Below are 22,734 nucleotides of genomic sequence, written 5' to 3' on the forward strand. Positions count from 1 at the left end.
CTGCAACATCCTACTTGCCAGGGACTTTTTACTCTAACATTGGAATTGTTTCTATGGTTGAGGGTGGTGTTCTGTTCTGCATCGCCAAAATTATAAGGCAAGTGATGTTTGTGCACCATCTCAGGCTTAGCACGAGGAGAGAAGAACTCTATAATTCCAAGTCTGAAATGGGGTCCATGCCAAATCTTTGTTTCTGAAGTGACAGCAGCATGGTTGCTGCTTGCCTATGCTTTGTTCAGCTGTGTGGCAGAAGCATTCCTTGAGTTGCAGGTGGTAAAAAATAGAGTTCATGTTCATGGCAGAATTGCAACGATGGATGTGTTTGGGCAGGAGGACATAAGGTTAAATCCAGTAATTACTGGGAATTGGAGAGGGGCATTTTAAGCCAGATGCATCACTGTTGAGCAATTAGGAAAGGATGGAGATATTTTGGTCTCTGACTTATCTTTAATTTCAGCAGTGGCCAAGAACATAAGTTATGACAGAATGAGAGAAGGACCATCTGGCCTAATTTCTCTGTTGTTTTTGTATGTGTGGGGGTGGGGTGTTTCAACTGAAAGCTCATTCCAAAAATAAATATGTATGAAACTTGAGGATTCTTTTCTATACTGTGTTTTCTTCTGCTCTGCCCCCAGTAGTTACATCAATGCATTATATACCCCCCCAAAAAATATGGTACTTGCATTACATATTGCATTATATATTGTTTTCTATTGCTTGGGTTGTTGTGTCTGAGTTTTTAATAAGACTGCTGGTGGAAAAGGTTTCTCTGCTTGCAAAGGAATGTTCCACAGTTCCAGGTCATCCAAACTATGGAAAAATGCACTTCTCTTTCCATGTATTACGTTTTGTGGTGTCCCTTTCCATGGGGTTTAGAAGATGATTATACAAACAGAGGGAGAACAAGGTTTTCAATGGCAACTAGCATTGGCGAAATTCGGGCTCTCAAATTTCAGCGGCACCCTGTGCAATCCTAAAATTTGGCGCCACCTCCCCTCTCACATTCCATTCTACAGCATTGTTGTGGCGCCCCCTGCAGTGTGGAGCCCAGTGCGGCCGCAGCAGTCATGCTACCCTAAAACCACCTCTGCTACTAGTCTGCCTCTGTATACCAGTGGGAATCACAGGTGAAGAGAGTGTTTTTGGCATTTGCTTGCCCCCTGTGAGAATAGGAAGCTGGACTAGATGGGTCTTTGGCCTGATTCACAATGGGAAGCATTCTCTCCACTTATGATTCCCAGCAACTATTTGGAGGCTGCCTCTGACAGAGGAGGGAGAAAATAGCCATTGTGGCTAGTAGCTATTGATAGCCTTATCTTCCATGAATATGTCTAATCCTCCCTCCAAAGTGTTGGCATCTTGTCAGAGCAAACTGCATAGTTTAACTAGGCACTTTTTGAAGGCCTACTTTCTTTTGTCTATTCTGAATATTCCAATGTTCACTATGTGTTATAAAAAACCTTAACTATCTTAACCTCTTAGCGTATTCATTTATTGTATATTTCTATATTCAGATAGAACCTTTTTATGCAGGAGGTGTCATATTTAAGAAGAGAAAAGTCTGTAGTAAAACAAAATAATAGCTGGCTTTGTTTAATGTTCAGTCATTTAACACAATACTTTTGACAGGAAAAACATTTACATCATTTAATTTAGCACATATTTGGAATGCAAATGAAGTATGGATATTTGATAAAAAGGTGTTGCTGTTTTACTTGTTATAAAGAAAAAATGCTCATGATGGCAGTAGAATTCTTATCATCAGCCCACAATGCATGTTGTTGCTTCCATTAACGATCACATGCCTCATTTGTGAAAAGTGATACAAATTTCTCCAAACAAAATGTCTTTGGTGGGAATCTGCTAACTGCAATGAGAAGGGAAAGGGTAAACATTATGGTAATTGAGGTATATGAAGAAATATCATAAATGTTTTCTTGTAATGATGATGAAACAGGCATTCTAGCTGCTTGAATGTTTAATGTTTAGGCTCAGTGCAAGAACTTTCTCAAAATTAGAAGTGTCCATCTAAACAAAACAAATGGCAGTAATCATACAATGCAGAATTCATGCCAGCCTTTTCTTTGTATTCTTGGTTAGGGACATGGGTAAAAAATCAGTTTAACATCTTTCAGGTCTGAATGGCTCTTTTCAGAACAAGGGAGTCATACTTTCCCCCCTACTAGGATTCATTTTCCTCTGCTATAAATAGCAAAAAGCAACAAATAATATGGTTGTAGCCAGTGCTGCCATTTCACTTTGGCAACAGGCTTCACTTGCACAATGTAGAATCCTCACCCACACCCTTAAAATCTTGGTGGACTCTCTGGAGCTGACTGGAAGTCATATCTATATATAGTCTCCTAGTTCAAGTGTTTGATGTTAAATGAGCCCTCTTCTCATACCCCCCTCCACATTTAAATCAATGCACAGAGGCAAACAAGATTGTGCTGGCTGGTCCCATGCCTGATCTCTGTATGTCCTGCAGCCCTTTCCCCAGCCTTCATGTGTTGGGTGGAACATAGCCATGGGTCCTACAACCAACAAACAAAACCACACAACTGTATGCACATAGAGGTCCATACCTGTGGTTGGAAATCCTGCTGTCACTATGGTTTCTGATTTTGTGTACCAGCCCTACTCTTGTAAAGTTGTATGTGCATATAGATTGTTATTGTGTTCCACTCAGTGTCCACAGATCAAGATTGGCACCAGTGGCTACACACAGGTTGGGGTAAGGCAAACAGCCAGGATCTCTTTCTCATCTGTGCATTGATTGAAAGTGTGTGGCATGTAAGAAAATACAATAAATTCTCTCAATTTGAATCCATCTCCTTTCTCTTAACTTTTGTAAATGACAGATGCTTCTAGCAGTTACTGTCAGCTGTACTAGGCAGAAACAAACCACACTTTCCTATTCTTCCTGCTCTAATTCTGGGCAAGGAATTGAAATGAAACTTATTTCAGACATGTGACTTATTACAGCCTAATCCCACAAATGTCTTTATTGCTCTGTCTTATCTCCCCCCTCCTTTCTGGGGAACTAGAGAGCCTTGAATTAAATCCAGTGTTATTAGACCAGTAATAAGTTGCACTGAATAACTCCTTAGGGAAGTGACCAATTAAAGCTGCACTCTAGATAGCTTCACTTATGCAGCAGCAAACCCACTAGCTGGTGCCCGTTTCCTCATTCCTCTCTCTCCAAGGCTGGCAGGAAAACAGGAAGGAAAGCAAGGGGGGCACCTTCCCACCCAAGTACACATCTTTTAGAGGATGGACAACTTGCCTAACCCTGTTAAGGGCCACAAGGAATGTAATCTGAGGACAGGGCACAAGCCAGCTGTGGAAGCAGCTAAAGCCAGTAGCAGACAGAGCATGAGCAAAAAGACTTCTTTTTGCACCCTTCTCCACACAGTCTCCCCCCTCTCTTTCTGAAAGGTACCCCCTCTCTCCTTTTCTGATTTCTCTTTCCCCTTCTCCCTCTTTCTTCCTCCATACCTGCCTGAAGAGGGGCAGATCATTTCTGCCAGAGTTCAGAAAAGAAAACTTTTGAAATTAGGACCTTAGGGACCACAGGAGACCCACAACTGCTGCCTTTAGCAGGTTGGGAAAGCATTAACCATCAGCCAAAGAAAGTTTACAGATGAACACTTGAAGGATTTAGGCAGTCTAAATGGGACATTTATGTATCATGATGTATGACTTATGGAACAAACATACACCTCTGTAAAACATGACCATAAACTAAGATTGGATATGATCCTATTATTACAAGAATGTGGCAAAAACAAATGTAAAAAGAGCTCTTGGAGATGTTCATGAATCTACACATTAACTTTTCCATCTGTCATTTTTCATAAGCTGTTACTGTAGAAGAGCAGGATAAAAATACTAAATAACAACTAAAACAACAACTAAAACTGCAGAGCTATTTCTGGCTTTCTTGTATTGATAGGCTACACACACTGCTATGCTTCCCCTACTTGAGTCCTTCTTTTGCAGGCACAGGCAAACTCAGCCCTCCAGATGTTTTGGGACTACAATTCCCATCATCCCACCATTGGTCCTGTTAGCTAGGGATGATGGGAGTTATAGTCCCAAAACATCTGGAGGGCCTGTTCTTTTGCATAGCCAGACTGTATTGCCTTTATAAATGCAATCCTTAGTTGACACAGCCCATAGAAATGGAAGTGGGGGCAGATCAAAAGCTCATGGGAGCCAAATTCATAGGAATTCAAGTGGATACAGTGAAGGAGAAAAGGAATTTAGGTGTACTCCTCTCTGATCTACAAAGGTATTTGCATGCAAATCATTTTACAGTCCATTGTTTTTGCTCTCCTGACAGCTGTGTTTGTACACCTGCCTCCTCCTAGGGCTTAATTGAATTTCTGTCCTGCCTTTGGATCAATGTACATTGTACACTATATTTTAGGGAATATTGTATTTGCTTTACTAAGCAAACAGGTTTAGTTCTCATCTCATCTCAGCCATTCTTATATCAAGAATTTCTTCTAAAACTGACATATACAATTATCTGACTTCCCTCCAAGCAATGATTTCCTTTCTTTCGGAAATGGGATTCCTGATAAATATGTAGATAGCCCTTACCACTTCAGACTGATGTGAGAATATCATTCATGCCAGAGCGACTTTCTGGCCTCATCTTGGCACTCTGCATTCCAAATGGTGCTTCTGGTGTAATTATTCCTGACCTAGGATTAGATTCTGATACATTTAAAAAAAAAAATTCTTTTTCTATTTATTGATATCAGACCGAGTGCATCTCAAGTGTCACAGAACTGTAAGCTGCCTCATTTATATATTGCCTCTCGGAGAGTTCATCACAGAACCCTGCTTACTCAACCAAAGCCCTAGGAGCCTAAGTGCCATGGATAAGAAAATGGTTCTATTGCGGGAAAATATTTTCATTCTTTCATGCATCTTTCCAGCACGATTACTTCAGCTCAAGCTGGGGAATTATGAGGGAGACATTGTGCAGTCCCTCATCGTTTCAATGGATATGAGTCAAGGGAGCATTTTGGTGCCTTGTGCCCCATGGGTTAGACAAGCATGTCTTCTACTTGAGCTACATCTCTCCCCCCCTGCACCCCGCCCTGAGTTTGCAGGGTTTTCAATAGCAGGAGGGCCACTACCACATCCACATCCCTGCAAGACAGCTGGGGAGAGGGAGGAGGGCATTAAGATTGTTCCAGCGATTGGGCCCCATGTCATTGCAGGCCAGCTCAGCCCCTCCGCACCTCTGGTATGCCCCTTCAGGGCCGCCTTCTGTTTATGGCTGTTGGGCATCCCATAGGGGACCCTCCCACCCGTCTGCACATTCGACAGGTGAACGGGGGAAATGCCACACAATTAAAGGGATGTTTGAGTCACTCCATTGGAGGTGGCTGGTAAGAGGCCAGCTTAGCTGGGAGAGCTGGGTGAAGGAACATCTCTATGCTGTTCAGTAACAACATACAGTTGCCCTGCACAAGAGGGATGGGAATTGCTCTACCTGGCTGCCATTTTACACAGTTACTAGGGAGTATGTCCCACTGAACTTAATAGGGTAGATTTCACAGTGGATTGTGCTGTTAAAAGCATCCAAACCTGCCAGTTGTTGTGATCACCTTACCTTACCAACGAGGCACTTTTGCATTCATTTCAATGGAGGAGAGTTAAACACATGCCTTCTTCATTGAAATTGACTAGATTGAAAAACTGGTTGCATTGCACCTTTGTTCTCTAAATATGTGATCCAAGATTGCCAAGAAGTCAAACTTTAATTTGAATGTATTGATGGACAAACATGTAAGTTTCAGTCTCTCGCTTCTCCCATCTTAACTTCAGTCCTCCACATTTCCACATCAGTTTGTGATTTTGTTCAGTCCTAATGAAAATTCACCAGCATTTTAGGGCAAATTTCTCCCAATGTACAAATTTTTGTATGCAGTTTTGCCTGGTATAGAAATGCTTTCAAAGCCATTTACATTTTGCTTGTTGTTTCCACTAAAATAGCCATTTATATACACACATCACACTGTTATACCCATTTTTGTACACATTATTTCACTGAAGAACTGCACTGCAAAATTCAGAGACTTGCAAAATTCAAAGGATGTCTGTGTTTTGGTCTGCATCTTGTTTTTGGATGCAGACCAAATTTAGGTAAGTTCACTTTTAAATGAGAACTGAATCAAATTACCCCCCCCCATACAACTGCATTCAGGGATGACACACATCCTTGAAAATAAGGAAAACACCACCGTGTAGGCTTGTCATCTACAATTCTGCTGGATCATTCATATTTCATTGTGCTTTGTTATGGCAGCTTGTTTTCCAGAAATCAAGATCCTCTGACATGCGTATTTATTTCTATTAAGCTTAATGAGTTTTTCTCCTCAATTACTTGTACAACTTTATTTAAACACATTTTCCAATGCTAGCAGACCATGCTCTTCCTCTTCAATATTATGACAGCAGAAGTGAGTGCACCATGGCTGCTAAATACATTTACCTACATAATTTTACCCACGTTTACTTTTCACACAGCCAGCTCTTTGTTCTTACCATTCAATTTATCCTAGCCAAATTGATGGCTCTAATATATGACTCCCTCCCAGAACAGGATCCATAAAGACTCACTGGACCTGAAAAAAAAGCTCATCTGCTTGTGTCCTTGTTGGGAACAAGAAATCAGATGGTATGACCCCTTTGTTAGTCAACCTTCACTGGTTACCAGCTCTCTGACATATTGACAAGAATGTTTTACGATCTGATTTTTATTGTTTATTAGGTAGTTCATCTGCTTCTCTTTCTGAATTGATGGCTTAGAGCAAGCCCCTTTGCTCTCTGCAAGCAGCACGGGCTGGAATACAATGGCATGTGTCATTCTCTTTGAAGTGCGCTTGATGTCTTTAGACTATAAAATTAGACGACCTGCTTGTATAGTAAAATATGAAACTTCCAGGGGAAAAGTACTGTTTACGGTAATGTTATTATTATTCTTTTGCACCATAGTGCCAATATTATCGGTAGCTTGAAAAAGTTCCCTAGACTATGGGAAATAGGTGAATAGAATTGTAAGTTTGCTTCTGCTAAGGCTGGGGTTAAGTAGGCTGTAGCTCCCCATCGAGCCACCAACGTAGCCCTCCCTTGCTATGTGACTTAGGCTGGCTCAAATTCAAAGGGCTTGTCTAACATCTGCCTCCTTAGTATGGACATCAAAGAAGGTTTTCTAGAGGCCTCAAATTATTATGGACTCCTCCACACAATTTTTCAATGCTGCATTCATTCTGATTTGCTTGCAGAAACTTATCTAGAGATTGGACTATGCCCAATCTTCATTAAGCATTAATCCTGATTTGCTTATGTGGGACTTATATGTCTTCCCACACTTTTCAGTGCATGTCCATTCAAAAAGTCAGTTTTTTAAAAAATAAAAAGAATTTGTACTGCTAAGGAGACAGAATGTTTTCATCCACTTTAACTGTGAAAACCTATTTTGAAGCATGTGTTTGAATCCTGCTTGCAAAACAGTGGCAATCTGGAAGCACCTAATGAACCTTTGTTGGCAGTTCCTGTATGAGAGTCTAGGAGAGCAAAAAAGTATAAAAGGAACCTCCTTTTATAGGCAAAGATATGGATGGGTGGGCAAGGCTATCAGGCTATATTCAGGTTCAGAGGCTGCACACCTCTAAATACCCCCATGCACAAATCCTGTTAGCACTCAGCAGGTGAGCTTGCTATTAGAGGGAGTGCTTGGTGAGTTTATAGATAAACTTCATGGGTAGAAAACAAGGTGTCAGTATTTCTGAACTTGTGTTCTCATAATAACTGTTCATATAAATTTCAGAATCAATATTTGTTTTTGAGTATTCATTTCAAAACTTTATGGTCCCTTATCCAGTTGAGTGATGTTTAAATCCCATTGAAATCAATTGAGCTTAAGTTATTTGTGAAAAGCTTGTCCCATTATCTTCAATGAGACATAAATGCAACTAACTCTAGCTAAACTGGGACCATGCCATTGACTCTGTTCATTTCCTCTTAATTTGCACTTGATGATTGTGATCAAAACAGAAAGGGGAAAGGACTTGAGAACGATTGATATTCTACTTTAAAAACCCTTTCTTTTCTTTGTCTGCTTCCCGCCTGTATACTGCTTTAAAGAATGCTAAAGCAAATGCTGATCTTAATCAGATCTGACCCTAAGTACCACACACTTCTATTTTAATATCAATATTAGAAACTTCAGATAAAGATTTGAAAGGGCAGGCCTAGTTTGACTATGCATTCTAATTAAGGCCACAAAAAGGTGAACACATATTACCTAAACAGAGGTTAATTTTTCTTTCATGTACTTCGGCTTTTTACTTTTGTAAATTATTGATTCCTCTGCCTATTAGTCATTGCACATTAAGCGGCTCCTTTGGAAATGACTTTCACCCCCTCAGTATTCATGGAAGCGGAAGAAAAGCTTCTTAGCGGCACAGTGGGGTGAACTTAGCTGTGGCTCCATCCTCTCTCAGGCAAGAAGCCTATCTATGTATGTACCTATGAACCTGCATAAGAAGAGCAGCCCTGCTGGATCATACTTAAAGGCCTATCTGGTCCAGAAGCCTGCTTCCCACAGTGGCCAATCATATGCCTATGAGAAGCCCACAAGCAGGGCATGAATGCAACAGTCCCCACACTTTCTGTTGTTTCTAAGCAACTGGTATTTAGAAGTATGCAGCTTCTGGAGATAGATGGATAGCCTTGTCCTCCATTGATTTATTTAATCCTGCTTTAAAGCCATCTAAATTGGTGGCCATCACCACATCTTGTGGTAGCAAATTCCATAGTTTAAACTATGCACTGTGTGAACAAGTACTTGCTTGCAGAAATAATGACAGTCTCAGGCTATTGAATGGATGTATGAGCATTCACTTGGGATGGCTAAATAATGTAATGTGCCATGTGAGAGACATGCCCTGGTGGCCCTTGCAATGCTGCAAAGGATATTTGGCCATAATTCTCAGATCATAAACATACTGGCTAGGGAGTAAGTATCCTTGAGCTCAGTGGGACTTAACTTAAGAGTAAATGTGTTTAGGATCACACTGCCACTGTCATCTTATTTGAAATAAGTATTTTACATTTTCATATTTATTTATTTTAACTTTTTAATTCTATTTACATACCTGTTTCCTTTCTGAGTCAATGGTGGCGTCTGAATAAATAGGCTTCTTCTCTGGTAATGGCAAAGTTATGGCTGCAGATGTGGCAAAGTTTTTGCTGTTGATGGATGGGGTAGTGACTCCCCCAGCAGGCTGCTGTTCGTCAGCAGAAAGGTCTGGGCAGGCTGGGGTTTTTATCCACCTCTCAGCTGGGAATAGACTTGCTACTTCTGCCTACCTTCTGTCTCTGCAGAATAATGCAAACATGCTTCCTTTCTCTTCAGTGTGGGAATGGCTGTGGATTTATTATATTCATAGCTTGCTGGGTTGCTTGCTATTTTTCTATGAAAGCAAGCATTCAGAAGGTTGTTGCCTACCACCCCAGTAACCTTTTCTCAACTCCTTATGCACATACAGGGAGATCAGGCCTCTAGGCTACAATTTCAAATCAATTAAGCTGGAGTAATTGCTCCACTGAAAGTAATATGATACTTTTAAGTACTTGGGCTTAACTGGGTCCTATTCTGGCTGCTGTTTCCCCAATCAACGTAATTGTTCCAGTGAATGTTCACACATGACCTTTGCGTAGATTTAGCGTTCTCATTATGGCAGACGATGGGACTTCCTCAGAGGAGTAGCTCCAACCTTTAGCATGGCCTTTTTCTTTTTACAGGTATTCTGTCTCTTGTGTATTGTCCCAGTTTTTAAATCTAGAAATGAAAGATGAAGCAGTGGCTGGAAGAGGTACCGATGCACACAGAAAACAACTTCTAGCAGAGTTATCAGCTTATCCTCCTTGAGCCTATAGAGTAAATTTTAATTTATATCTCTCCCTTCTGTACCTGAGCATTGATTTTTATTCGGGAGATAATACTGCTCCATCGGGGAACTGGCTCCTTGCTTCACAGACCCATTCTAAGTTAACAATGTCAAAAGTTAAAACGGCAGCCAAAGTTCTAAAACATTTTCTCAGGAAAAAGTGTCATATTTGTTTCTGACACTTAGTTAAAAAAGAAGAAGTGCTAATGGATTCAAGTGAGGGAACATTTCTACAGGCTGTAGGGAGAGACCATCAGATGCAACTTGTCCATGAATGAGAAAAATGCACATTTAAGAAGGGCAAAGTTATCACTTAAGATTTTATGTGTGATAGATTACCCAGGATGACACAATTGTTTGATGTTTCACAAATGCAATGTAGGAACCGAAATCCTAAATAAACAAAACAATGTTTTATTCTGGAGCCCAGTGATAACATTTTTGAGTATGGCTGACAAAACAAACGTACTATAGCATAGCCTCACCATCTGCCCACAACTGGTTTAGGATTTTTTTAGTCAATACGGTTCTGATAAACTTTTTGTTCATTTTTCCTATTGTTTTTGTGTATGGAAATGGATGTATTCTGTTTTGTTTTTGTCTTTAAAAAAGATCACTACAGAAATTACCTGGGGGGGGGGGACGACGACGACGACGACGGACTTTGGTTTCCTAACAACTCAAACATATGGAATCTGAAGCCGTAAATACAACCTGGTGTGTGTGTGTTACATTTTGACAGTGGAATGGACTCCGTCGGGATGTTGTGACTCTGCTTCATTTGAGGTTTTTAGGCAGATATTGGATGGCGACCTGTCAGGGATGCTTTAGTTGAGATTTCTTCATTGCAGACAGTTGGACTAGATGACCCTTGGGGTCTCTTCCAACTCTACAATGCTATCATTCTATGATTCTGTGACACACATGTGGAGTAGGGTTCAGAGCATGCCCACTGTCCCCCAACCTGCTCATGTTCAACAGACCATTTGAAATTCTGAAAGTTTGCTTAGTGCATGGATGTTGACTTAACTGAAATGTCAGGGAACCTGTGGTCTAAACCACTGAGCCTTTGGGCTTGCCAATCAAAAGGTCGGCGGTTCGAATCCCCGTGACGGGGTGAGCTCCCATTGCTCGGTCCCTGTTCTTGCCAACCTAGCAGTCTGAAATCATGCCAAATGTGCAAGTAGATTAATCAGTACCACTCTGGTGGGAAGGTAAATGGCGTTTCCGTGGGCTGCTCTGGTGTCAGTGTTCCATTGCACCAGAAGCGACTTAGTCATGCTGGACACATGACCCGGAAAAACTGACTGTGGAGTGGACAAACGCCAGCTCCCTCGGCCTGTAAAGCGAGATGAGCACTGCAACCCCAGAGGCATTTGCGACTGGACTTAACTGTCAGGGGGTCCCTTTACCTTTACCTAGATTACATGGAGAGAGCCATCATGTTTATATGTCAGTAGTCAACCTCCTCTGATGTGCCACGGTGCATATATGCCAAAGGCATTTGAAAACAAATTGCTATCAGAGAGGCACACAGGTGAATGAAGAGCTCAGGCTCTTTGCTGTCAAAGTTTTACTTAAATGTTTTATTGACCGTCATTCAATGTGCCTTGTATATTTGCTGAAGAGTTTACGAGATTTTTTTCAGTTCAGCCCATGTTGTAATCATGCATATGGAAGGAACTCAAGCATAACGTTTTGTAATTAAGATTAATGCATGGTTGTAAGATCTTCGGTGCTTGCAGGATTTTAGAAATCTATTAATTTCTTATTAGTTTCAGTATAATGATTAAACCTTTTAAATGGAAGACAAAATAAACTGCTGAACCCAACATTGCAAGAGACCTAGCATGTGCTGTTCATTTAAGCACTTTCAGTGATTTAATTATATTTGATCCCATAATCCTTTCACTGAGTTGGAAATTCAGAAGTTTCATTTAGATTTAAGTGATGGTTAATGAGGGCAGTGGGATATCTTTTGTGGTGCACAACTTGTGAATAATCCAAACTATAACTCATATCTCTTTCAGCAAAGAAAGCAGAACCAAATCTCACTGAGAGTATGTTCTCATTACAGAGGTTAAGTGAGCAACATAGAATAAATTATCAAGTTCTCATTGCACACACAGGCTATAGCGAGGAAGACAGCCTTTCATGAGCTAGCCAGGCTTTCCTTGTGGAGGCAGAAAATCAAACTCTGTAGGCATATATTTGGAGTTATGTCAACAATAAAAGCCCCATGGATGTGTTGCAATCTAGAACGCATCCAAAATCTTTTACTCTCTCACTTATATCTATATCATGTTCTTCCTTCAAGGAAAGTTTAAGATGGCATATACACAAGGTGCGTACAGTGGATTTCAACAAATCCAGAATCTTGAACTGGTCACTCCAGACAGATTTGGGACTGGTTCAGACTAGGCATCAATGGAGAGGGAAAAGATGCTGACCCACAACTTCTCACTTGTAGCTTGGCTACCGCAAAGGGATTATCACTATTTAGCTGTGATGCCCTTTTAATTTGCAAGAATGGGAAGGTTTGGGTTGTGGTTTCTGCAGTGGTCTTCATTCTCAGCCACTGGATCTCTGGTGAATTTCATATCAACTAAATCAGGCTTCCTCAACCTTGGCCCTCCAGATGTTTTGAGACTACAATTCCCATCATCCCCGGCCACTTGTCCTGCTAGCTAGGGATCATGGGAGTTGTAGGCCAAAAACATCTGGAGGGCCGAGGTTGAGGAAGCCTGAACTAAACGAATTGCCTTAATTGGGCTGCATCATTATGAAATTGCATGCTTGTTATTCTCAATTCTCCAGAGCACCTGTGCAAACACAGTTTGTTTGACCCTTGCATGCTCCCCCAACCACTGCAATAAAGCATCCCAACAAATTTGCTATTTTAAAAAGTGGATGGGTAAGATTGCAACAGGCAGCACATGACATAAAAATTTAAAATTCGGTAATCATTCTCACTGCAGCCACCCTGCCAAACCAAGGTAGCCACATCTGCTTCCAGCCTTTGAGCTGTTTCCTATGCCTCACTGGTTTTCCAGCATGAGATTTTTTAATTTCATGGTTATGTCTTAAAACTGGTTTGCCCAACTTAGTAAGCAAAACAATGGGAAAATCAGCAAGCCCTCTCTTACATTTCAGAAGAGTTTAGAAAACCTTGATTATGTTAGAGTTTTTTCGTGCTTGACTTTATTCTTCTTCCTGAATCTTTGGTTAGATTTTTGCTTATCAATTTTAATCTGTTTGATGCTTTGCATATTGTTTGATGTTCAGTTTTAAGAATTGTTTTATTGTTTTGCTTTCTCCTTTTGTGAGCCATCTTAGGGAGAGATAGTTTTAAAGGCAGTACAAAAATTTCTTAAACAAACAAACAAACAGGTGTTGGAATGTTGAAAAATAAGAAAATAGGAAAACTGGGAATTTTCAAAGCCACCAAAATAATGTTGGGTAGCTATTAATGCCACCTCCAACAAAAAATAAACCTGTGATAGGTATGCCTTCATTAATAATATTAGCGATTTTCCGCACCAGATAGATGGCCAAGAACTCTACAGTAATGCAAGATGACAGTGAATCTTTCATCTGAGAAGAATATAATATTTTGTCCTGACTTCAGATACTACCTTACCAATTAAGTCTATCAGCAAATGCTGTCTAAATTTTTAAATGAGATCAGAGACTTGGTGCCTCAAACCATATGCCTCCAAAAGAGAAGAGGGCACTGCAGGTACTGGATGTAAATGCAAATGTTGTAATAGTGCCTAAAAATAGTGGAAAGATTTCTCAATATAGACTATTTTTCATTAGAAATCAAAGTTAGGGCTCTCATTCTCTAGGTACACATTAGTAATAATGATTATTTCCTAGAAGGGGAGAATGCTGAAGTCTCTACTATGAATACTTTCAAATTAAAGTTCATTCAGCTAAAAGGGTTACTTACTCATGGGCAGAATTAGAGGAAATTTTCCATTACCAAGATATGCTAAGCTGCCTTTTGGGCAGCTGGCCAACTTTTAAAAAGGCATTACAAGCTTATCTCAAAAAATGTGTATTCCTCAGTAATAACTCAGGGAGCCCTTTGCATTCCTTGTAGATTTGGTTAGAATCCCAATTTGCGTCTTCATTGTTTTGATAGAGCTATCCAATTGCATTGAATGAGCAAAGGTAGAAGAAGAAAAAAGCATTTCACATGATTGTTTACCTCAAGAGGGCAATTCTCTTTGCACAAGCACCTTTCCTGAAGCTTGAGCTTCAGTCTCTTAATGGTTTGTTGTTATATTATGAGTGGCTGGAGCCCTTATTAGCAAAGGCCTTAGGCTAAACATCTTTCATGTAAGGGGCCAGGATATTATTTTAGGGTATTGTTTTAAAAAATGGAAGTGTACATATATGCCCAATCAAGTACCAAAAACGGAATCCTTCTGAAGTAATGGGAAACACGGCAAGCAAATTGTATAACTCTATAAGAGTTTTTCAGAACAAGGGCAGCTTTTGGGGGAATATTACATGCCAGTAGCGGGTGGAGCAACAGATGGAATATTACATTCTAGTCTGACAAAAGTCAGATGTTTTCAACGCACACCTACCTCCATCCTCCATCCACGCAAGCAAGAGGCATTGGCATAGACCAAGAACACAAACCAGTATTCAACAAAGTGCAAAGCATGGCTGGTGAGGGGCCTAGCCTGGGCAGGAAGCATGGGGTTCACCACTCTTTGGTAAATGACTTCTTTGGCATGATCAGGTGCCAGGCCTTGCCTATCTATAGATAAAGACAGAGGCTTGAATCATCAAAAGTGCTCTCATGAGATGGTTGTTGAAATGCCCCCTCCTCTGTAGCCTGCTGCCCACCACATACTTCCTCCATTCAGGAGATTCCCTAACCCCTCAGTAAAGGTTTGTGGGCAGAGGGCCTTCAGGGGGTGGTAAAGGTTCCTTCTGTGAATTGTCCTACCCAAGTGCTTCTTAGCTTCAAGCCATACTCTTTCATACCCTCCAACAATTCTCCAATGAAAATAGGGACATCCTATTCCATTATTTTGATTTCTTCTTCCTCCTCTTCTCCTCACCACCACCACCACCACCACCACCATACTATTTATACCCCACCCATCTGAATGGGTTGCCCCAGTCCCTCTGGGCAGCTTTCAACATATATAAAAACATAAGAAAACATCAAACATTAAAAAACTTCCCCATACAGGGCTGCCTTCAGATGGCTCAGGGGTCGGATAACTCAGTCATATCCCCCAACATTTCTCCAATGAAAACAGGGACATCCTAAGGAGAAGCAGGGCATTCTGGGATCAAATCAGAAACTGGCACGGCTTCTGTAAATCCAGAAATGTCCCTGGAAAATTGGGATACTTGGAGGGTCTGCTCTTTATGACTGTGAGCTGGCATAATGTGAGTAAAATATTGTTTGATGCCAGTCAGCAGATGAGTTATTCAGGATAGACTTGACCATAGTTACATTCTTTAACAGCTTCAAAGAACTGTTATTTCTAGTGCAGTCATTTTAATATATTGTGTGCTGTAGGAATCCTGTATTGCCTGGGTGCTCAGAAAAGAACATGCAGGTTATCTCTCTCTGTCCCCCCACCCCCAATGATGTACGGAAGAATCTTTCAAGAATTACAGTGGTAATGTCATTCTGGCTTTTCTCCCATCCAGTCAGGGTTATAGCTTCACTATATTGTGAACATATGTTCCCTATTTAAAACATTTCAGCTTGCACACAATGGACAAAAAGTTCACATTCTCATTGCTTCAAACTCCACCCATGTTTTCTTGGCTGTTTATTGAGCCCATGGAAACATAAGCTACCTGTGTATCATGTCTGTCTGATGATTTTTTCTTTTGGCAGAGGCCTGTATTCACATTAACCCAAAGACAACGTGCATGCATGCATGCAAACCCTGTGCTCAGTCTCAGAGACCCTGCTCGGAAATTAGGATCATGGCCTTTTGGGCGGTGGCCCAGGTATTTATGTCTGGAGCTGTCTTTCCCAGCTGTTCAATCGGCCCTGAAAACCTTTTTGTTCAATCTGCTCCTGCGCCATCTTCCAAGGGGAGCCTCCCACGGAGGGCATTGCACTAATGCAATTGTGTGGTTATTAGAGCATGGGTAACTTGAAATAATGTACGCAAGTAGCCTTGGGTGGGCCTTCCTGTGAAAGGCAGCACAGATAGACTGGCAATAATAAATAAATTAATAAATAATGTGGCAGCCTGAAGGTGATTCTTCTCACCTAGCATATATGTGCCCTGAAAAAGTCATTCTTTCCATCAAGCACACCTCTGGCTACGGTTATTATTAGAGCAGAGGCAAGCGTTCTTTGCGAGTCCTACTCCTAGTTAATATTCTTTTGAGTCACTGCCATGACTCTCCGTTAAGAGGTTTTATCCTTTAGCAAGTATTTATTTAACCAGTCTCCTCTGACCATGAAAGTTGGTGGTTTACATTTGCAATTGTTAAGTGGGAGGAAGCTTGTAATTTTCCTCTAAGCTTAGAAGAACAAGGGAAACTAACATTTTCGTGTACCAACTGTCACTCAATCCACCTGCTGACAAGTGCTCTTTGAGAACTGCACAATGTTTTGCATATAAAGTGAAGGCAGAGGTGTGTTTTTTCTCTCTCCTTTCCATTGCATTTTACACAGTTTAATTTCTTGCTAGAAGCGAAAATATTTTAGCTTTGGATTTTTTTTATCTTTTAAAAAAGCTTGCAATCAAGAACTGCATCCAGGTAGAGTGAAATCCTTTCTAAATTATATTTCATCCATGCCACCCAAGTGTAACCCATGCTATTGGCAGGTATTCTGCAGGAAATAGCAGTTAATCCCTGACCTCTTAACAACCAACGAAATCTCCAACCAAATTTCTATCCTCCATTTGCCTATAACTGGAATTTGACGCTATGATTTGGAGCATATTCAGATGTTATGGACAATCAGATAATTATCTGATCAGGTTTGATCTTTTGCCTATCTCATGGCCTTGCAAGGGTTGCGAAACAATTTTTTTTTACACAGGAATAAAATATATAATCATGCTCTAGTTGCTACTATGCTATGTCCAAGAATCTAGTACATACAATACCAAAATAAACAAACAATCTGAGAACTTAAATAGCAATCTTTTAGTGTCTGTTAGAATTTAAACAATTGCTAGAGTAAAGACTGTATATGTGTGTGTGTGTGTGTGTGTGTGTGTGTGTGTGTGTGTGTGTGTTTATTGCTTTAGCATCTGGCTGATAAGTGACGTTATTTAATTTTTAACTCCAGATATCAGAGCAATATGTATGACTTCAGAACATTTCTTCCCCCTTCTTATTACCAATAAAGCAATTTCACACTTTCCTGAATTTCTAAGAGAGGCTATACTTGGAAGTGTTAATTAACCAAATCACTAGTAAGATGCAGTGAAAAACAGGATATGAAATGCAATTTCTATTCATCAGGTTGGAGTAGAAGTGAAGGAATAGCCATTATATGACGGATATTTATAGGCTTTCCGTTTTTAAAAAGTTGGCTACAAAAGCTTACACTTATATTGGGTAATGGAGCACGCTAATAGAACCATTAAAGAAGGTTCGCAGGAAAAAAATGTTAATGATAGATTTTCAGAAACCAGCTTCACATTTCAGAGCAACCTAAATGTTACTATAGACTGAAAGTCGACATAGCAATATTTTCTTAAAATGTGATGTTCTGAGGTTGAGAAAAGGTTTTAGAACCTAAGAATCCACTGTCATTCCCACGACAACAAGCTTTCATCTGTGACGGCTACTCATGCTTGCCTTCTTCACCAAATATACAAACAGGATACTGGATTAGCATAAATTATGGAAATAACAAACAAACAAACAAACAAACAAACAAACCCCTCATCCAGGAATAAGTGGTGATATTATGACCTTTCATTGTTCTGTGGATTTTCTTTGCCCTGCATAATGCTCTACTTTTGCCCTCCATGTTAAAAATGACTTGAATTTATTAAAGGAGAGACAATATTCTTAATTAGCAAACAGAACACCTAAAAGCTTATGCTAACTCATGTGGAATTTTCAGCCTCTTACTTTGTTACACACCTGTTACAGTATTTTATCCAGGCTTAAAGAAATTACAGACAAAAGAAGGTGATGCAATAAGGGCAATGTAGGTCATATCTACCGTGTATCCTCCTCCTGTTGAAAAATAGCATTTGTTTTTCAAGGAATCAGTAAACTCTCCAAAGCTCAGAGCAGAACAATGTGAGTTGAGATGACAATGCTCTCGCTCTCATTCATTTGCACGGTCATTCAGAATTCTTGAACGGTGTGATAAGAGAAAATGGGTGTCATTTCTCAGTTGACTAACCATTTCCCACTCTTGCTCATACAAAGCACTGGATGTCTATGTGCAATGTGTTGCACATAGCTACAATGTGCACAGAGTGCTGTTCTTCTTGAGTATCAGGAAAGGTACCAACTAACAGGCCAATGCAGTGCTGTCCATTCTAGATCGATTGCATGCAATGATGTGGCAAGACACCACTTACCACTAAATGCGAATGTGCAGAGATGGGAAGAATAAGCCTTTCAGTAAGATAACATGCTGTGCATATTTTATACAAAGGTTAGATAGCGACTGGCAATTTTGTTTGGTTGTGAAAATTGTAGGCTATCAGGCTGTCAACTCTCTTCATAGCTAATTTGTCCAACTCGTGGTCTGCTGCCTCTGGTATATGTTTTCTTCTTCACCTCCTTAGGTGTTCTGTGCCAACCTGTCACATCTTGTATTTGTTTCTGCAGTGAACTCTGGCAAAGAACCTCTCATGTTATACTAGCTCAGTACACAGCATGAAGTAAATGTCTGAGTGTATTGTGTGATAAAAGGCAATTTTAATTTGTGAAGTGATTCCAGATAATGGGAAACATTTATAATAATAATAATAATAATAATAATAATAATAATTATTATTATTATTTTGTTTCATTTCTATACTGCTTTATATTTTAAAGAGAAAAAAATCTCAAATCAGTTTACAACACATTAAAACATCAAATAAAACAAACCAGAATAAAACATTACTGGAGAGGGTAAAATATAATGTATACATTCAGAGCAACATAATTTACAGGAGACTAAAATATTACCTTAAAGATTTCAAAATAAAACATTACAAAGGTCGACTACAGAATGTATATCTAATGCAGCAAAGTGAACAAAATATTCTTAAACATTTCAGAAGAAAATATAAAATACATTTCAGAAGACAAATATAAAATGCACATTTAATACAGCATAATTAGCAAGAGAATAAAACATTATTCTAAGCATGGAACATATCGGCTGCTGTTGCTGCCATTACTGCTGATGGTGGTTCATGGCAGATGGCGGCCGTGGAAGCTCACTCTTGATATTCTGGGCTTCCACTAAGAGACAACCAAGATGGCTTCTGGCCTCTTCACCAGTCATAGCTTTTGTAGCTAGAGTAAATCAGGGCCCTGCTCTGTCAGGCCAAGTGGGAAAAGGCCTGCAAACAGTATTTCCTCCCCCCGTGTTTATTAATATCCTTTCAGGTTCCACAATAAAGGAGAAATATAGAAAGTAGTGATAGTTTCTTTTATTATCTCTAGTATGAAACTGATAACATTTTCAGCCATGGCGGGTCGCAGAATGCTTTATACACAAGTTAGAAGCCCCTGTATCCTTGGAGCAGGCTTATTCAAGTCCTTAGATGTTAACCAGGATTGCAGCATCTGACCACAGTCCAATAGAGAAGTTGAAATAAATATGTTGGATCTAGACAAGGTTGGTTACAATTTGTTGACACTGAAATATGTGGAAACCAAGCAATATTGGCTGGTGTAGTGTGGTGAAGTCACAGAGTCAGTCTCCTGACACTAGCATCACTTCAGCTTATGTGGATGGGGCAAGGACATTGGCAATGTCAGGGCTGTGGGTGTGTCCACACAGCCTTTCCCCCAAGTCTGTCTTACTCCATTGTAGCTGTATTCAGGTAAGCTATAGTGAGAGCTATGTCAGGAGGGTTGCTCTTCTCTGACAACTATTGGACCTAGTTTAAATCATGATTAACTCAAATAAGTTTTTTAATTACCTTGTATTCAGTTAACACTTTATATTATATTACCTCCCACGTTGGATCATCACCTTGTCATGATGAGTGGGCTTGCACGTTCCTATGATCCTTGTGAGCGAAGCCACTGGGAGTCTTGTACTCCCAGTAGGGTCACCCAAGGCGGTAAGGTCAAGGGGGAGGAGCTATACAAAGAATGATCCAATAAGTCAATTGATTACAGTAGGTCTACTCTGAGCATGACTTTGGTGAAAATCACCCAATATGCTTAAAGCACCTACATTTGTGATGCATTATACAACAAACTGGGTTTTTAGTGTTGCAACTCCATGTCTCTGAAATAAATTACCAGCTGAAATCAGATAACCAAGTTTCAAATGATCATGTATCATTTTCCACCAAGAAGCTAGCTTAACAGCGTTAACAAATTCATAACTGATTCCAAAATTCAGCTCTTCTGTAACACGTTGAACAAATCTCAGTAATATCAAATGGTTCAGAATTATGTAGTTTCTGCAACAACAGCCACTGTATGCAAGGCGTCATTTCCTATCAATATTATATGACAAGAGTAACTCAAATGCAGGAAGTCAGCACTCACAACTTATTTATACTGCATAAATCCAACTGAAATAATAAAGACTGACTTTCTTATGAGTAAAGGTGTAATTTTCAAACTGCTTATGATAGAGTGGCTAAAGGATGTAGCATAAGTATGCTTAGAATCCTGTCCAAAGAAGATTGTTTTAGGAGTAACATCTAAATGGCACAAGCTTCCTATTTTATTCCTACTGAAGATGTTTCAGAAACTCCAAACCCTGTAAATGACTGCCAGCATAGATGTAATCTTAGAAAAGTAGCTAATGCATCTTATTTGTGTCTTTCTCTGGAATAAAAATGGCAATACAGTATTCAGATAATAATCAGTGGAAAGAAAAATACACTGTAAATGTTTCACTTTATATGATTATAGAGAAAAGGTCAACTAACATTGAGAAAAGCGAGTCCCTTCCCCTTTTATGTGGCTACTAATCTATTGGAGCACTGAGTAAATCACATTAAAGTTTCTTCTTTCTACCCGTATCTATCAAACTTTCTTTCTGTCACTCCCTTCTGTAACAAAAAAATGCATCAACCACAATTGACACAAGGAATAAAAATACTGTTGTTACCTTAGCCAGAATTGATATTAAATATATCTCACATCCTTCATCTGTTTTAGTTTGCTATTAAGAGTATGAAGACATGGATCCAAAGAACTGTGAGCAGAAGGAGAAAATGCACCAGTGCTGTTCCATAATTTCTTGAGCATGCACTTGCAAAATGCTTTTAACAATGCAGCACCACAGGGTATTACAGATTAAATTTTATGTTAAGGACACAAGATACAGCCTGCAGTATTATTAACTCCACCAGGACATAAAAAGGGTCTTTTGTTTTATCTATTAAATTTATATCCTGCCTTTCCGCTCAAAGGAGCCAAGGGCAGCAAAGTGTTGTCCAAGATTTTGCACAACAGGAAAAACTATATCTGGGATTAATTAGCTAATGCAATGCCCCTCCTTGAGAAGAACAGGAAATGATAACATGCAGAAAAGAAGGTGTTTTCCAACATCACAAATTTCTTAAGATGGTGACAGTAGCAATAAAAAATGAATTGAAATTAAAGAGAACAAAATAGCGAGTTGAATGGCAGGAACAGAAGGAAATACTTTATTCCCTGAAAATACATTCTAGTTAAGGAAGGAAGTACAGTGGATGCTTGGGTTGCGAATGTGATCTGTGCAGGATGCACGTTCACAACCCGCAGTGTTTGCAACCCGCAGCGGTGCGCCTGCGCATGCGCGGATTGTGATTCGGCGCTTCTGCACATGCGCAAAGCGCGTTCTGCGCATGTGCGACCCACGAAACCCGGAAGTAACCCGTTTCGGTACTTCCAGGTTTCGGTGGGTCCGTAACCCGAAAAACCGCAACCTGAAGCGTCTGTAACCCAAGGTGTGACTGTAGTTGGATACAGGATACTATTTCCATAGTGGCACAAGATAATCACTGCCTAGGATCCAGTGGTGTCTAGTACAAATGGAAGGGCGAGGAGGCCTATGTCTTCTACTGGTTTTCCCCTTTATCTAGCCTTCACTATATCCCACATAATATCTGAGTATCCTTGGGATCCAGAAGGTGTGGCATATAAGCCCTGATCTGTGAGGAGAACTTCACACAAGATTTTAAAGGAGCCAAATAAGACAGGTTATAATAATTATAGAGAATTAGTCCCCTTTCTGCAAAGCTTGTTTGTACCCTAACTTAGAAAAAAAACCTGCTGTGGTGGATGATTTAATGTTAACAAGCAGGATAATGTTCTTATTCATTAATTTACTCTAAAACAGAGCTTTCCAAACTGTGTCACGACACGTTAGTGCATGGGTAGGCAAGCTAAGGCCTGGGGGCTGGATTCGGCCCAGTCGCCTTCTAAATCCGGCCGTGGACGGTACGGGATTCAGCGTGTTTTTACATGAGTAGAATGTGTCCTTTTATTTTAAATGCATCTCTGGGTTATTTGTGGGGCATAGGAATTCGTTCAACCCCCCCAAAAAATATATAGTCCGGCCCCCCACAAGGTCTAAGGGACAGTGGACTGGCCTCCTGCTGGAAAAGTTTGCTGA

General features: G+C 40.1%; 1 long non-coding RNA gene across 3 annotated transcripts in view; it reads left to right on the forward strand.

The window, feature by feature from the left end:
- LOC310762017 overlaps nt 1-22,734 on the forward strand; it is a 556,856-nt gene that overhangs the window by 274,915 nt on the left and 259,207 nt on the right. The window contains exon 5 of one of the 3 annotated variants that reach the window (XR_014547789.1): nt 9,832-10,322. The exons of the other annotated variants lie outside the window; for them this stretch is intronic. This is a non-coding gene — a long non-coding RNA (uncharacterized lncRNA). Of the gene's footprint in view, nt 1-9,831; nt 10,323-22,734 lie in introns of those variants that run through there. 3 annotated transcript variants of the gene reach the window in all.

The sequence above is a fragment of the Podarcis filfolensis genome (assembly GCF_964270895.1).
Source record: "Podarcis filfolensis genome assembly, chromosome: 4".
In the NCBI taxonomy this organism is placed as follows: domain Eukaryota; kingdom Metazoa; phylum Chordata; class Lepidosauria; order Squamata; family Lacertidae; genus Podarcis; species Podarcis filfolensis.